The sequence below is a fragment of the Aythya marila genome (genome assembly GCF_965140915.1).
Source record: "Aythya marila genome assembly, chromosome: 1".
Lineage (NCBI taxonomy): Eukaryota > Metazoa > Chordata > Aves > Anseriformes > Anatidae > Aythya > Aythya marila.
Window position 1 is genome coordinate 151,189,188 of NC_139042.1, and position 16,349 is coordinate 151,205,536.

Genomic DNA, 16,349 nt, shown 5'->3' on the forward strand with positions numbered 1-16,349 from the left:
TAAGGAGGGCTGGGGAAGGGCAGGAAGAATCTCACCACTAGAAGACTTCATGAGTCAGATAAGGTGTATCAATAATTAAACATTAAAAAGAAAGAAGCAGAAGGAGCGTGGCTTAGAGGTGCATCCTAAATATGGGCTGGAACTAATGAGGCTTTTCTTTTTACCATCAGAGAAAGTTTATTACATGTACTTCAAAGGCAGTTGACTTAGTGAGCAGTGGAGGTGGGTCAGAGAAGTGTTCTTTCCTAAAATGCTCAGCATAAAAGCAGAAGCATTCATAATGGAATGGGTGAACCGGCTACGAAAATAATAACCCATGACTCAGGAAAATTTTGAGGAGAGATTAAACCTTAAAATGAGAGCGAACAGAGGAAAGGCATATAAAATAAAAATAGAACCCATCAGTTATTTCACAGCTACAAAAAGTGTGTGCAGATGCTGTAGATGCTTCTCATTTAGAGCTCTGGCCAGGTCCATAAATCCTGACCTGTGATACTACAGACTGTTAGAATTCCTTTGCTCTCTTCAGCAGAAGTTGCCCAACTGAATACAGTCCATTAACAGCAGTGAAAGAAGGTAAAAAGCACCTTGAATTACCAGTGGTACCATCAGATTGAGAGCTATTGCACACACCACTAAGGACCAGAAATGTTACAGAGATAGCAAGAAGGCTAACAGCAGAGACAGGGAAATAAGAAAAAAAAAAACAACAAAACTACCATCATCCTGGGGAAAATAGGAAGAAAAAAAAGCAGAAGTTACTAAGCTTGAGGAATAGAAATCAAAACAGAGAGAAATACTGAAAAAGATGGAAATGGGTGGAATGCAGTATATTAGAAAATAGAGAGAGCTATGATCTGTGTGCTTTTCGCAGGCCTGAGAGGCAGGCAGGTACTCTTTTATTCTCATCTCACTTTTGAGGGTCCCTGGCACTGAGCCCCCATTCAAGTTAGACCCTCCTTGCTCTGATGCTGGGTCTTGCTTGAACTGTAAGTGAAAAAGTTTTGGTATCCCAAAAAAAGAAGCCATGTGCAGCGTACATGCTGACACTAGACTGCCACCCTGTAGCTGTATTTCCTTGTGATTGACAAGGAACCACACCAGTCTGTTAAGAAAGCAATCATCGATAGCCATTGATACAGCAATTGTATTTTAAGAACAGTGCTGTGCCTTTGTAACATGTGCTACAATGTATGGAATAAAAAAATGAAACTCCCTTATACTTGAGTGCAGGCATAGACAGACAAATCCCATGCTATTCCAAGCTAAATCAAATCTATCACATCTTCTCTTTAAAAAAAAAAAATAAAAAAATCACCAGATTTATCTGCATTTGACATTTTCCAAAAGTTTGCTTCCTCATTATTTTTTTTTTTCTTGAATGTTAAGTTTCATGGGGTTTTATTTTTCAGAAAAACAAAAAAAAAACCAAAAAAAAAAACAGCCACCACATATCTGAATCTTCTCTTTTCATGGATTTACATTGAGCATAGATGGTAAGACTACTTCTGGAAGGCTTTGCTGTTCACTAAAGTCTACTGTCTTAAGGAAAAAGAAAGTGCAACTCACATATGTACTGCTTTCTAATTAAAAGCTGGATTCTCATCTCATTTTCACCAATATAAATCCAAGGATAACTTAAATGAAAATAATGGAGTTACTTTGGATTCAGTCTGTGGTAAATGAGACAGGGATCTTGGCCTAATCTCATAAATGTCTCCCTTGAGACCTCCATTAGTAACACTGTGTTTTTAGTGAAAAATGCACCACAGTCTTTCAAGATCCTCTAGTGGGAAAAAAATGGTATTTTAAAGTACATTAATTCTATACAATTATATTAAAGCTTTTGGTGAGATCTCAGGGGAAATGGTTACAGTGTTCTGCTATCTGAGTACACTTCCTCACCAACAGCACTAAAAATACATGAGGTCTCCAACAATCCTAACACACAATTTAACAACTGGCTTCAGTTTGTATATATTCTGTGTCTGAAAGGGAAAGGTGTGATTCAACCACACCTGTTTTCTCTCATAAGTACCATTAGCACTAATTACTTACAACTTCACTCCTGGCAATTGCTGGATAATATTCAATTGCTTTCAATACATTGCTAAGAGATCCTAATGCAACTTGCAAGGCAGGAGAAGGGTATCGGTAATTGGTAAATATGTTTCAGGCTTTCGGGCTAATAATGCAATAGTGATAGTACTGTATCCTGAATCATCTGGAAGAGTTTGCTTCCTCTTTGCCCTTTTACAGTGGACACACTATGAACAAGGCATCAGAGCTACAACACTTTAGGAACGGGGTCGTGTTTTGCCTGACAGCTAGGCTAGACAGAGGCAGTCTTTGGAGAGCAGAACAAAAAGTACTATCTATTTTAGATGTCTGAAGAAGCATATCCTCAGTGCATTTCTGCAGAGGTGGACATGTGAGCATGACTTTTTTTTTTTTTTTTTTTCCCTCCAAAAGCTCTCAGCCTTAAATCACAGCTCTCTTGTCTCTGCTTTGAACTCTAGTTGCAGCTTCCTTCAGAGTTTATCACTGCTTTTTCAAGCACTGGTCACAAGGGGACCAAAATAATGAAAGGTGCTTTCTAGGTCTCAACATGCTTTCCAGAGATTTCTAACCCAATCTTTAGTTCTTAATTTTGACAATCTAGAGACCTTACATATTGTTAGAGAGATGATTAAACATCTTCCTCTTCTACCAAGGGATAAATTAAGACTAATCAGAGCTTGGGATCTCTAAAATCAAATTTCTTCCACGTTAGACTCTGCCTTCCAAGCTTCAGCCCAATAAATTAGCATTCCCATCAGCCTTCAATGTGAAAGTCAGAGTTACACAGCAAGGTACCCTAGAGCAATATATTTCAACCAAGTTAGTCCAAGCCTCACTCCAGCGATGGCTCTATGTTCATTAGTATACAAGATCTGTTCATGACTGAGTCACCCAGCAGAGCAAATCTGATACATAATCAAATGTGGGCACAGAATGACATTTCTATTGCATTAGCCAGAACACGTGATTTAGAATTTATGCTGACTTTAAGCCTACTATGGAAGGACAGATGGCATCTGATCCAGAGTAAGGTTTCTCAGAATAGAGTTAACCCATTAACATTTTGGAACAGAGACGAATCAGTGAATTCATACCAAATTAGCACTTAGTGCTAGGTGGCTCTGACATTTCAATCCTGTACCAACATCTCTAGCTTCATATTTACTCTATTACTGAATGATGGCCTTCAACAACAAATCTTTTTGCTTCATAATTTTTGTGCCTTTTAGGCGAAGGTTGAGCACAGACCTGAGTATCTGATGTGCCTCACATGCTCAGGCAGTGTGTTTCAGCAAAGAACTGCAGATGGGCCCCAGGTATGTGCTGTTTATGTTTTCAATGCTCTATAGAAAACACATGGCAACAGGAGGATAGGGAAAAGGTTGTAGACTATAAGAGAAGTGCAAAATAAGGCAGGTCAAATATTGGTGTCACATCTGCAATGGCAAAAAAGCCCTGAAGCACACAAAGAACTACTGTCACCAAAATATGCTGATAACCAACTGTAGTGTTTACAGCCCACGCTTAAATGGTACTGACTGTACTGGCTGGCGAGGTCAAGCCAATGCTGGTTACATGTTCTGTATTGCTAATGTAGTGGAACTCCCAGGGGAATAAAATAGGTCTGGATAGCTTCTCTTTTGTTACAGGGCTGTCAGAGAGCTTATTGCAACCTGCAGCTCCTCCTTACCTTTGCTTCACTTTAAAAGGAAATCTCCATATATTCTCTGATGGTACGTTTTCCAGATCTAGACCCAGGAAAACAGGTACGTTTTCCAGATCTAGACCCATTCCCAAGATGCTCCATGGGGCTGCAAACCTTCCTTCTTTACCTGAGCTGGCCTCATACATCAATCTCAGTCAAGTGACACAGGGGAAAAAAAAAAAAATCAGTCATGATACTGCAAAGGATTATTTTTCAATCTCAGGCTCCATTAAAAATGAAGCTTATATAAGGGGTAACAGCTGCCTCAGCATTAGTACTGGGTGAGGTAACTAGCCAGCAATTTTGAAAAGCTTAGGGTACATCTATTACTCAATTTGATGTTATCATTCTTTAAGAACCCACCCATGCATGTACCCTGCTCAACAGTGAGTTTCCTAATTAATAAACAAGTGGAAAAGAAGGCAGCTTTGTGCACCTGTGCACAGTTCAGCTCTTGAGAAAATAACTATTTTCTAATCCAGCCATAAAAACCAACTATGAACCACAGAGTTTACAGTAAGATTGGCAAAAAGAAGCAGCTGTGGCAGCTTGTTCTGCATTAGAGGTGGAAGGACCATTCAGAGAATGGATTTGTACCGAATGTAGCTAGTTAGTAAGATTAATGAGTAGAAATCACGTTGCATGGTAGTCAGTCTTCAGTAATTAAACTGCAACAGGAACTAATTCCAGGGTGATATCAAAGTCCCTCTGAAGTTTGGCTATAGCTTTTTTTATGGGGGTAGAAGTCAAAGTGTCATCAGAATGAAAAAGAAAATAAGTATTTACATTAGTTAACATTAACCTTTGACTTAATCATTTGAAACTTCTTGACTAGGGAAAGGAGTTGAAGAGGAAGAGAGGAATTATGTCCAACATATCCTGATTATATTAGATAGAACAGGTCTCATCTGAAAACTTCAAGATCTTAGGGGTGGTTTCCAGTACCGTAAAAATGAAGGATAAGGAGTAACTTAGCATGTCATGTCTCTGAAAAGGTTAGAGGGAGGCATTCAGAAAGCAGGCAGGAATACCTGTTACCTACTAATCATCAGCCTCAGGTAGGGCTAAGAAATCTAGAATCGAGCCTGGAGAATTGAAGGTCAGACAAGTGGAAGTAATAGCAGACTTGTCTAGGCTCGTAAAGGGGTCAGTAACCATAAAACACGTCTGAACTTCATGGCATTCCTTGCTACCTGCTTGCCCTTGACAAGGAGGACTGCTGCAAGATGCCAGCTGGAAGTTTTAATGATACTTTAATATACATATCAGGAATGAAGAGTTTTTTCATCACTGATGTAACAGATTACAGGAAACCGATAAGAGTCATGCCTTCCCATAACAATACTGATCAACAACGAACTCCACAGCTGTCTGGCTGTGCTTGTCTATCCTCCTCCCAGATAAGCTGTGTGTCTTGTCATAAAATTATGAACCTGTAACAGTGTCCTCTTAACAATGGTTTGCTAGGACACAGTGAATGGTCTGCCACGGGTCCATGACTTCCATTTGAAGTTTGATAATAAAGACGCACGGTAATCCATCAGAAGTTAGGAGCGCTGATGTGCTCCAGTGGTCCGCTGCTCAAGGAGAGCCAAGGAAGGGAGTAAATGGAGATGCAGATTTGTTGGAGGAAAAGCTCTATTACCAGCCTTTATAAACCAAAGGACACTTCACAGAGCACACCTGTTAAAAGATATCACACAGGGAGAGGGAAAGTCCTTGACACAGACAGATCCCAAACAATTTAGGGCTTGACGGGTCATGACCGACACCCCTGAAGCTAGCAGGCTATCAGTATGCAGCTGGAACCAGCTCTCAGCATGAAGCAGTGTTTTATAAGAGGGCTGCCTCGTTTGGCAGCTCTCACTTCAGCCTCTGAATAGTCTCAAGGAGCAGCCCCATGCAGAGCACATTAAAGTAGCACAGTCTTTTGATAGCTACAACTGTCATGACAAGTTGTTTTTATCCTAAGTCTATGGTACGTGGTCTTACCTCCCCTTTTGCTGTGTTTTTGCCTTAGTATTTACTCATGCGGACTGATTAGCCAGCCTTGGAATAAGCTCAATATTTTTGACCTTCAAGTTAAGAAACAGGAATTTACTATTATTTTTCCTCTGTTCTCAGTCAACTATGACCCTAGATTTTCCTCTTGGATTTACGTATTTGCTTCATTTTTATTGTTTATTACATAATTCTGACACTTTATGGAACCCTTGTAGTGTACTGTGATATATCAGCAAAAAGGCCAGTGTTAAAGACACTATGTGAAAGAGAAAAAAAAAGATTCTCATAAAAACTGTCACCCACAACAGCACGTTTCTATGGTAATACAGGGCTGCTTTGGGTTGTTATGGCAACTAAACCTTTAAAAGCAATAGCATAAAACCAAAGAAAAAAAAAAACTAAGAATGGGACTTCAACACGGCTTCTCAATTTTAGAAATCTTTCTCAGCCCTCCTGCCCCACACAGACTAGATTGGGTGCTACAGTGATGAAAGCTCTTCAGGAAGAAGAGGAATACCACTTGGCTTCATGGCAGTGGGTTTGCAGAGACTTCAAACCACTCTCTTTTTGAAACCAGAACAAGAAGCATTGATCCACAAGTGGCGCTCCTGTACCAGAAAGCAAAACAAATAAAGAAGTGATGACAATGCCAGTAGGATTGCTGACTGCAGCCAAGGGGGAGCAATATCTGCGCTACCCACCTAGCAGGCGGGAAAGACCCAAATTACACTGAAATAAGTGCTGGGTTAGCTCCTTAATGCTAATGTAGACTTCATTATTTCTTTGGCAAGATTCTTCCTATAGTCAGATGCTGCTGCCAAGGAAATTTCTAGATGCATATATTTACTTCTATATAGCTCCACAGAAATTTACTGTGATATATGACATTTTAAGTTTCAAGATAAATTATCTTGGCTAACTTGGGATTTGTTTCCACTCCTCCCTCTTTCCAAGTTTTCTTTCCTGCTCAGTATCCCATACATTCACTCCCACTTCTAATCTCCATGCTACTTTCTTACTTACTTATTATGTCCACTTCCATTTTTATGTTTGAATGAATTATATGATCATGATAACAGAAACAACAGTATGCAAACATGCACTCCTACTTCTGCTGAGGTGCCTCAGAACTTGTACCCCAGCAGTGTGTCCCTTTGCTGTCCTGCTTATGCACTTCAATCCTCATGCACATCAGACCTGGCTGAGGTCACCCAACTCTTTTTACTTGTGAGCCATACCAGAGGTCTAGAGTTGAAAGAACAGCATATTAAAGATTGCTCCCCAAGCTGTTCACATCTTTTTTTACTTAGCCTATAAAAGCAGCTGTAAGTTCAGAGCAAAAATATTTATGTAAATTAGGAAATATAGGAGCTAGAATCCTTTACCAATGAAAGTTAGCATCATCCAGTTCACTCCACTGTTTTATAAAGCCATTTTATACCAGCCAAGATGTGTTCTCTCAGAATTTTAGGATACCAGTATAACAATATTCACATCATCATTTCTTAGCAGTATGGGAAAGCACCTGAATCTCCAAATACTGTAAAAGTTGGTGCCAATCTGACTCTGAAGTAGATTGGCAAAAAGCCTGTAGACAGCCCTACAGAATGCCACTAGGCACCTGCAATAATCGTATCCTGAGGCATGCAGGAAGGAAATATTATTACTGTCTATTAAATGTAACATTTGCAGGAAGACATGGTAATGTCATGAATTAATGAAGTTGAGGAGATCCTGAGCCAGTAAGTTGGTGTGAGCATAAACTGGCAGACAGTTTCTATTGATGGCAGCAGAGTGGTAGCATGGAGTCAGCCAGGGACAACAATCTATGAGAAAAAGTACAATGGCCCATTTTACTGTAGGGCTTCAATCCTGCTCAAAGTTACCAGTGTCTCAGCAGGGCAGAAGCTGAGTGCTAGCAAGTGCTAGGTCCTCAGCCTTTGGATGGTTCACAGTCTGGCCTATTCATCAATGGCATCACTGAATATTACTACACCTTCCCTGCTGTATTTCCACCTCTGTTCCCAGCCAACACAGCCTCTTGGTATGTCAGAATAGCACCTTTTTGGACAGCTTCCCCAGTCACTGAGCAGATAGGAAAAAAATACACCACGTCTCCAAATACAGACGTAAGTAGTTTCAAGGTTTCTATTAGTTGTGCCAGTAGCTAACAGCTCTCAAGAAGCTGTTCTGCTGACTTGTTCAGTCCCAGATCAAGAATGAATCGCAGAACCAAGAGGGCCAAAAGCAACTGACACAGAGTTTGTCTTACACCCTGAGAATCACCCACTTATATGTTGAGAGCCTTTTAAGCATTCAGGCAGTGCAAAGGGAACATAAATTAGCTTGGTTCTTCACCAGAATACGTTACATGCACATCTATTTTACTGACACTTAAGCCTAAACTATGATATCTACTACAACTAAATTCAGGAAATATAATGAAATGAAAATAAAGAGTAGTTATGGACAAACTTGGTCCCTGAGTTTTATTCTAAGCTTATCAATCACCTTTTAGTATGTTTCAAGAAGGGCTCAGACAAAAATCTTTTTGTTTTTAGCAGTGTCTCCAAGCACAAAAACGATTTACTTTGAGGAAAGTGTCAGAAGAACAAAAGCTCCTTCATTTAATTGAACTGCTTGGCCTACACTGAATGCAGCTAGAGATTGCTGCAAAGAGTATTGGGTAGAGCAAGCCTGAGATTCAAGTAAAATAAAGATACTTGGGTGATGCAGAGTGAAGGGGGCAATTATGCATGCACCTACTTCTTGCTTTTAGTTTGCGGGTTAAAATAAGAGGTTCAAATGACTCTGATTATCTAGATTGCTTGAAAAAAAGGAAACTTGTGAGTTTTCTACTGTTTCCCCAGTACTGGACTGATTATCAATTTGATTATCAATTTGTAACTTTTTCATGTAACTGTCCATGTTTTTACACATGGTACACTTGTAGACAGCCTTAGTTCAGCTATCATAGAATGGCTCAGGTTGGAAGGGACCTTAAAGATCATCTAGTTCCAACCCCTGATGTATTTATCTTTTTTCTGGAGAAAAAAAAAAAAAAAAGAGAATAGTAATAAATGGGTTTAATTTCCTACACTCTTCTTCCTCTTTCCTGGTTGTGCAGAGAGCAATACCATACACTTACCCTGCTGATGGGACAATCATACTATTGACCTCTGGGCAATACATCCTACCTTCCAGCTTGAGCCTGTGAGAGAGATACTCCCTACAACACTTTCCTCTATGCAAATCCTTGTGCTGCCTGTATTACAGACATAATTTGCAGCATGAAAGCAAGAAGGTGAAACCTCAGGTGAGAGCTTTGTAATTGGAAATGGGGCCTTGGGTCCTTAAAATATGGATTGCTAATGCAGAACAGGGTAGGCTCAGAGGACATGCCTGGTTCAGAGAGGGAGAAAACAAGAATATCCAGTTATTACAATGAACATCACAGTGAACAGTGAAAAGCATATGTGCTTGATAGATTGCATGTGATTAGAACGAGGGCTTTAGGCATGGAAACCTATCCATTAAATATTTTTTTTCTCTAGTACTGCAAATATAACTATCAAACCTTAGAGTAAACTTCATCTGTTAGGTGGATTACCCATGTGTCCCATCTTCTTGGCTTTTTCCATGTATGCGGAGTTGAATCTTCATTACACATTATTAGTTGGAATGATGGACAGGTTACCACTCCCTTCATATTTGCTACCTGCTCATGCACTTGGTGTGCTTTACTGTCAGCTATGGAACGCAGAAGTGACTGGCCAGAGGAAACAGGAAACAGTACATGAACTTAATCTGTGAGTTAAATTGTGAATTGATAAATATATCCAAGGGAAAGTCTGTTGACTGACAGGATTCTGATGGATGCCTGAACAATTTACTCTTTCAGGTTGGGATGCGGGATTATTATTTTCCTCCTCAGTTTGTTCCCTCCCTTTCTTCTCATAGGTTTTCATCCTGGCACAGCCAGTGACATCCCATTCTCAAAAATGCATTTTTCTTCTGCTAAGAACAAATATACAGAACAGAAGTGCTCCTTCTCCTAGTCTCTACCCTCTGGAAGCTGGATTTTCTAGCTTCTGGAAAGTCACAGCTTCTGTTAGCCAGGGGAGATGGGGACATGCACTTTGCTCCCATGCTGGCTTGCTCTGCCCTTATTTCCCTTAACAAAGATTCACAAGGCAATTCAAAAAGCTCTATGTCCATTCTCCACAGTTCTCTGGAGTACTTGAGATTCATAGAATTAAAGTCTTTCTAAGCCCAGAAGAAACAGTTCAAAGGAGACAGAAACAGTTTTGTTGTTGTTGTTGTTGTTTTTCTTTTTTGTTTTTTTCTTTAACACTGGGTGAGTCATGCAATGTTTAGCTTGGGTGTTTGATACATCATAGCATCTAAGCCAGAAAGACAGATGTAGAATGAGTGGCAGCTTAACAAAGAGTGGAAGAAAATAATGCAGAAAAAGCACTAGATTGCTGTTGAGAAAGCAGAAAAAAGCCCTCAGAATTTCAGTGTTGCCAACAAGATTTTATTACAAATCTTGTAATGTGGTGGTTTTTCTTCCGAAAACTCCAGTTGAGGAATCACAGGATGACAAAAGACTACCAGTTTCCATTTTAATTAAAACATTCCTAGCCCTCATGGGAAAAGGCATGAAAACATGACCAAAGGTATCCCTTAGAAATGAAAATGGAAAAATAAAGAACCCAAATCTTTTTTTTTTTTTTTTTTTTTTTAATTTTAGGATTTCCCCCATCATGAGTTACACCCAATTTCTACACATTGTCGGCCTTTAACCTTCAAATATTTCTGCTTGGTGGCAAAAACAGACAAAAAACCATTCAGCTAAAAACGAACTACAGATGTTTCAGAAACTGCAGCTACTCTATTTTGGCAGCAATTCATAATCAGAACTTTCTGATTATGTCCCTTGTCACATTAAAACCCATAAACTAGAATGTGCACATGCTGATCCATATAATAAACTCTCTCCCCTGGAGCTCATTTACTGAGGTCAACTTTCTTACATACTGCCTCCTCAATAAAGGAATATCATGGGAAAGCAAACTGCAACCAGAAAAAAAAAAAAAAAGGCGGGAGGGGGGAAAGAAAGGACTTCCAACCAGTTAACTTATCTGACAAGTGTAGAAAGAAATAAGTGATTTTTCCTTGACCCACAGACTCAGCAAGCCCCATCTCTTTGCTTGATCCTCTCCTAATTAAAATGAGCAACATTAATCTCCAATTATGGATAGAAATTTGCCCTTTTAAAAAAAATATATATATATCCTAATCCATACTTTCTTCAGCTCTTCACCAAGATAAACTGAAATTCAGTGTTCAGTCCTATAATTTCACATGCAGGTGATAAAATTGCATCATGAGAAAGAGGAGGACAACACACCCCAGTATTTCTGCGAGCTATAACTAACAAACAGAATTCTTTATCAATGAAACTTCAAAGTATTTTGCAGCAGAAAAGAAGAAAACACCACAATATAACAATCAGGAGTAGAAAATCTTAAGCACATAGAGTCTCCACAGGGACGTTTTCAAAGAGAAAATGTACCTCATTTGTGGAATAACCCTAGGATGAGCTATGAACTGTAGTCTAACCATTAAACACTTATACAAGTCTTTCAGAAACTAACAGATGTTCCTTTTATGAGCAAAGACAAGTGCCATTCGGCCTTTTTAGACACCTATAAAATTTCAGATAATTTTAAGCTATTTTAATAGCTGCCTGACAATTTTATTAATGCACTCTGCTACAATGTGATCCTGTTTCCTTCACAAAAAGACTGACTCATACTGTGTATTTCTACACACACTAAGATGTACGTTGCTAATGCCTTTCTTTTGATCAGTGAGAAAAGAAAACCTATTTTACTGACCAGAAGACACAGAAACATCACTGCAGGATTTAACACAAATAGTATGCCAGCCCACTGAGATTCATCTCAACATGATCTATGGATGCTTTAACGATTTACGGAGTGTAAACTAACTGCCTGAAGTATAGAACCTGTCTGGAAACAATTTGGGGGTTCAAATCCTGGCTTCAGACATAGGTGACAATGAATTTTAAATTTTAATCTTGGCAACAACTGAGCATTTTACATCACCCCAAGACTGGCATACCTATAAAAAGTACAGTCCTTGCAGAAGAAGAACCTAGGCCTATGGCAGGTATAGTTTATCAAGATGGGGCTTCACTGGTAGAGCTAAATTCAGGGAAATTTATACAGCACATGCTGCCTCTGCCTGACTCTCACTGGCGCCATCAGCATCTTAGTTTCTGGCACACTAAATCAACACACAATTGAAAAGTTACACTTGCATTTTGTATTACAGTTTTACACATAACAGTTCTTGTAGGAATATAATTATTAAACCACCTACATGGGAGACAGTGAATTTTGTGATGGTTGTGATTTTTTGTTTGTTTGTTTGCTCTTTTTCCTAACGAAGCTGCAAGAGTAACACAAACCTACATTGTTACCTCAGGCATTCTGCAGAGCAATATGCCAAAGCACCTACATGCTGAGTGTTTACAAATTTTAAGTTTAGGATTGACTATGTGCCAATCCCTCTTCAGCTGTGGGCACTTGATCCTGCACCAAAATTGCTGTTGACCTTTTCTGGTATTTATGATGTCAGTATGGATTTTTATCACTGTTTGAGCTCCTGACACAAAGCAAACAGCTTCTATAGCATGTTTTTATTCATGCAAAGTATGAACACGAGAATCTCAGACTTTCTATCAAGCTTGCCATTTCTCCTTCTTGGATACTTCTTCGTTAATGGATGTAGATGATTCTGCCTTAAAGTCTTACTCAGCTTTCCAACGAAGATATATTTTCACAGATCAACACTAATTGCACTAGTTTATATTCTCTGTACAATTTAATCCACAGGTAGAGCAATTTGAAATACGTTAGTGCTTTTTTTTCTTTTTTTCAATCTAGTCTGTATTGTTTAAAAGTAGTTAAAACATTCATTGTATTAGGCAGTTGGATTGTGAGACTAACAGTAAACAGTGGTAGGACTGCTCAGTATAGCCTCTGAGTTACTACAGATACTTAGAGATACTATAATACCCTTAGACATTCAGTTTAAATATGGAAGCCCTCAACGCTGACATCTACAGGGATTATTCAGGTATCACTTGTGGGCCCCAGTGGTGACCCATACGCAGCCATGGCCTAAAGGAAACAGGCAGACACAGGAATGGTCAACCAAGTAAAGCACAAAGACTGTCTCTTGCTATGCATACGTAGAGCACCCAGCACAAAGAGCCTGTGATTCTGACAGGAACTGCAACCCGTAACACAAATAATTATTACAACGCTTATAGTCAGATCCCAATAAATTCACACTGCCATTTAAAATGAAAGCCCTTGAGAATCCGTATTTAACAAACAGTTAAAGTCAAAATCAGAAGCTTAGAGAAAACAGCCACATTTCAATACCAAGAGTCTGGGTGAGCAAGAATAACAAAACTATTAGCTGATGTGGCCTTTAAAAGAACTTTAAGATTGATGGCAGAGAGCATGGCTTTGGACTGGTTCTTTTCTCAGAAGAATTCACACAATTTCTGCAATAAAAGCATATTGGTTACACTAATCCTTGCTGTCTGAAACACTTTGCAGTACTTCATCCAAGAATGCATATGATCTACAGTCCCATTCTTCTGCCCTAAGGCTAGATGCTTTCTCAAGTTTAGAACTGTCAAAATTCTGTGAAAGATGAATAGAAAACCTAATCAGTGTCAACTAAGTCACAGAAAACATGCATGACAGGTTATCTTCACTAGACTGGCTGCAGACTCATGCCTTTGAAGTCAATATTTGGAGGTATATATCTGTCCTAGAGAAAAAGACTGCTTATCTTCAGGAGAACAAGAGAGAATGAGGCTAAAGCAGAAATGTTGAAATCCCAGCTGAAAAACTGGATATGACTCTTGAAGTGTAAGATACTGGTTCCCACAGACATACTTAAGCACGAAGACTGAAACTTGCATATACAAGTTAGAATAATTATACCCCCAATAATTGCTAATAGAAATTTTAAAATGTCACATTGCTGAGAGACACTGTTTTGGGCTCCTGAAAAGAGGTGTGAATTTCTCCCAAAGCCAAAGGTTGCTACTTCAAAGAAGAGATTTTCAAATAACATCACACGTAGAGCCTTAATTTGTGCACTCGGCTACAGGATAGCTGGACCATTTATTGTAAGGGCATATGCAAGGAGCTTATCAGAAAAGGGCAGAAGAGCAATAATTTACAAAGGAATTCTCAATTTTTACTTCTGCAGAGTGAACGTAGCTTTACCAACTAAAGTATTAACTTGTAACCCGATGTAAGAGTCTCATCCATTCTACAGCTCTTGAGATGACTGAAAGAACCTTTGCAGAACAAGGATACTGAGTAATCCAGGTGCTATTTAAAACATACCGTGGGGCCTTTCTACACAGTGAATTGCTTCTGGCTAAACTGTTAGTCGATCCTGAATGTGTCTCACAGAATCACAGAGTGGCTGAGGTTGGCAGGGACCTCCGGAGGTCATCTGGTCCAGCTACCTAGAGCTAGTTGCCTAGGACCATGGCCAGGTGGCTTTTGAAGACCTCCAAGGATGGAGACTCCACAACCTGTGGGCAACCTGTGACAGTGCTCCGTCACCCGCACAGTAAAGAAGAGCTTCGTGGTGTGTAGATAGAACTCAGTTTCTTCCAAGAGTGCTGTCACAGAAGAAAGGAATCTGAGCTACCTGTATCTTTTGGTCACTGTTTTTGTTTGGTAAGAAAGAAACACATACTTTAGGTCCTTCTCTCTCTTTCTCTGCCTAGCTCCAAATTGGAAGAGGCTGTGCTGAACCACCTTACCTGTTATCCTGCAGCGACCCACAGAAAGAAGCTCTTGCTTTTCCTGCACTGCTATGAAAAATTCTTCCACTTGCTCAAACAATATTCTGGTGCAAGAAGGTTTACAATGGCCAATTCTGTCCAACATTTGAGTCTCTGAACATTTCTAGAAGAGCCTGTGGCTGTAAAGTTGCCCTCCAAATTGGGGTGTTCAAGGTCAGGTTGGATGGGGCTTTGGGCAACCTGACGGAGTGAGAGATGTCCCTGCCATCGCAGGGAGGTTGGGCTAGATAATCTTTAAAGGTCCCTTCCGACACAAACAATTCCATGATTCTTTGATAGTGTCAGGTTCCTCTAGAGATTAGACCTTCACTTCCCAGTTTTGTTTCTCTTGTGTTTCAGTAATATTTCAACAAACATGCTAAATTGTCCCAAAGAAATGTTTATAAACTTGGGATTTCTGATAGGAGAAACAAGAAGGGGATTAAAATATCAGTTTAAAAACAGACCCTTTACAGGAATATTTGGGGCTAATGATATGAGAAATCATTTGAATCTTCTGTGACACTGGTAGAAAAAATAAAAGGATGCCGAGGACAACTTGAGATTCGCTGTATGATTTCAACTAATCTTTTATGAAGCAGCAAAAGAGCAACAGTATCCTTTCAGCCTCCTTGCCCTTTATCTCCTACAATCCATTTCCACTGGATCTTTGCCTAATGGGATTGTAACTTAGGAGACAAGATGGACCATAAGCTTGGGCTAAGAGGTTTTCATTTCTCTTATCTCTCAACATTTTAGATCACTTTTTTGGGCATACATGCGCTCCCAAGTTCTCTCCCACACTGCAGAATTCCTGCAGAATAAGACTGTGCAATTAATCCTTTCTTTGTATGCGACCATCTGGGAGATGAGCAGATGTAGACACTGATCCGTTGGTTGCCAGGCTTAAAACATTGTGAAGAAGCAGGTGGTCAGCAGAAGACAGACCAGACAACTTACAAAATCATGCATTTGTACATGGGAATGGTGGTATGTACGTTATGAGGGCTGCCAGTAGCACAGGAATTCTGGCTCCATGTGTGAGTTAGAGCTTTTCACAGCTCTAATCAGCTGAACTACCTTGCCTAACTGCATGAAGACTTACACCCATGTTTTGGCTTTCAATAATGATTTATCTCTATATTTCCATCTCTTCTGTCTGTATTTTTTTTCAGTCTTAGACCATCCCCTACTCCATTTCTTCACAAGCTTGGCTTTATGTTTGATTTCTTATCCTAGTAAAAAGTAAGGGCCTTCACTGAAACCATGGTAGAAAATATAGGCAAGATACTCCTCCTCACCCAGGTATCTTTAACCATGCAGTACTCTGTGCCCAAGCTCAGTTCGAATACTTGTCTTTACCAGCTACAGCGTGTGAATATACCACATTCAGTACAATATTATTATTATTGTGACAGTAGTGCACAGTGAGAGTGCAATAGCACAGCATTACTCCCTGTGCATACATTTACACAAATTATTTTTGTTGATACATGTTTATATGAAACTCAAGTTTCAGTAGGGGCAAAGGCTTTATGAAGAGGCCTGAACAGTACTTGTAATGAATAAAGTTTGTTTATGGTTCAATAAAGTAAGAAGATGAGTGCTTCTAGCCTGCTGAAGGGACATCAGTGTTTCCAGAGAAGGGAAAGGAAACAAATGCAC

General features: G+C 39.5%; 1 protein-coding gene across 2 annotated transcripts in view; it reads right to left on the reverse strand.

Annotated features, from left to right (window-relative positions):
* Positions 1-16,349, reverse strand: part of LARGE1 (LARGE xylosyl- and glucuronyltransferase 1) — a 282,370-nt gene that overhangs the window by 91,345 nt on the left and 174,676 nt on the right. The window lies entirely within an intron of this gene.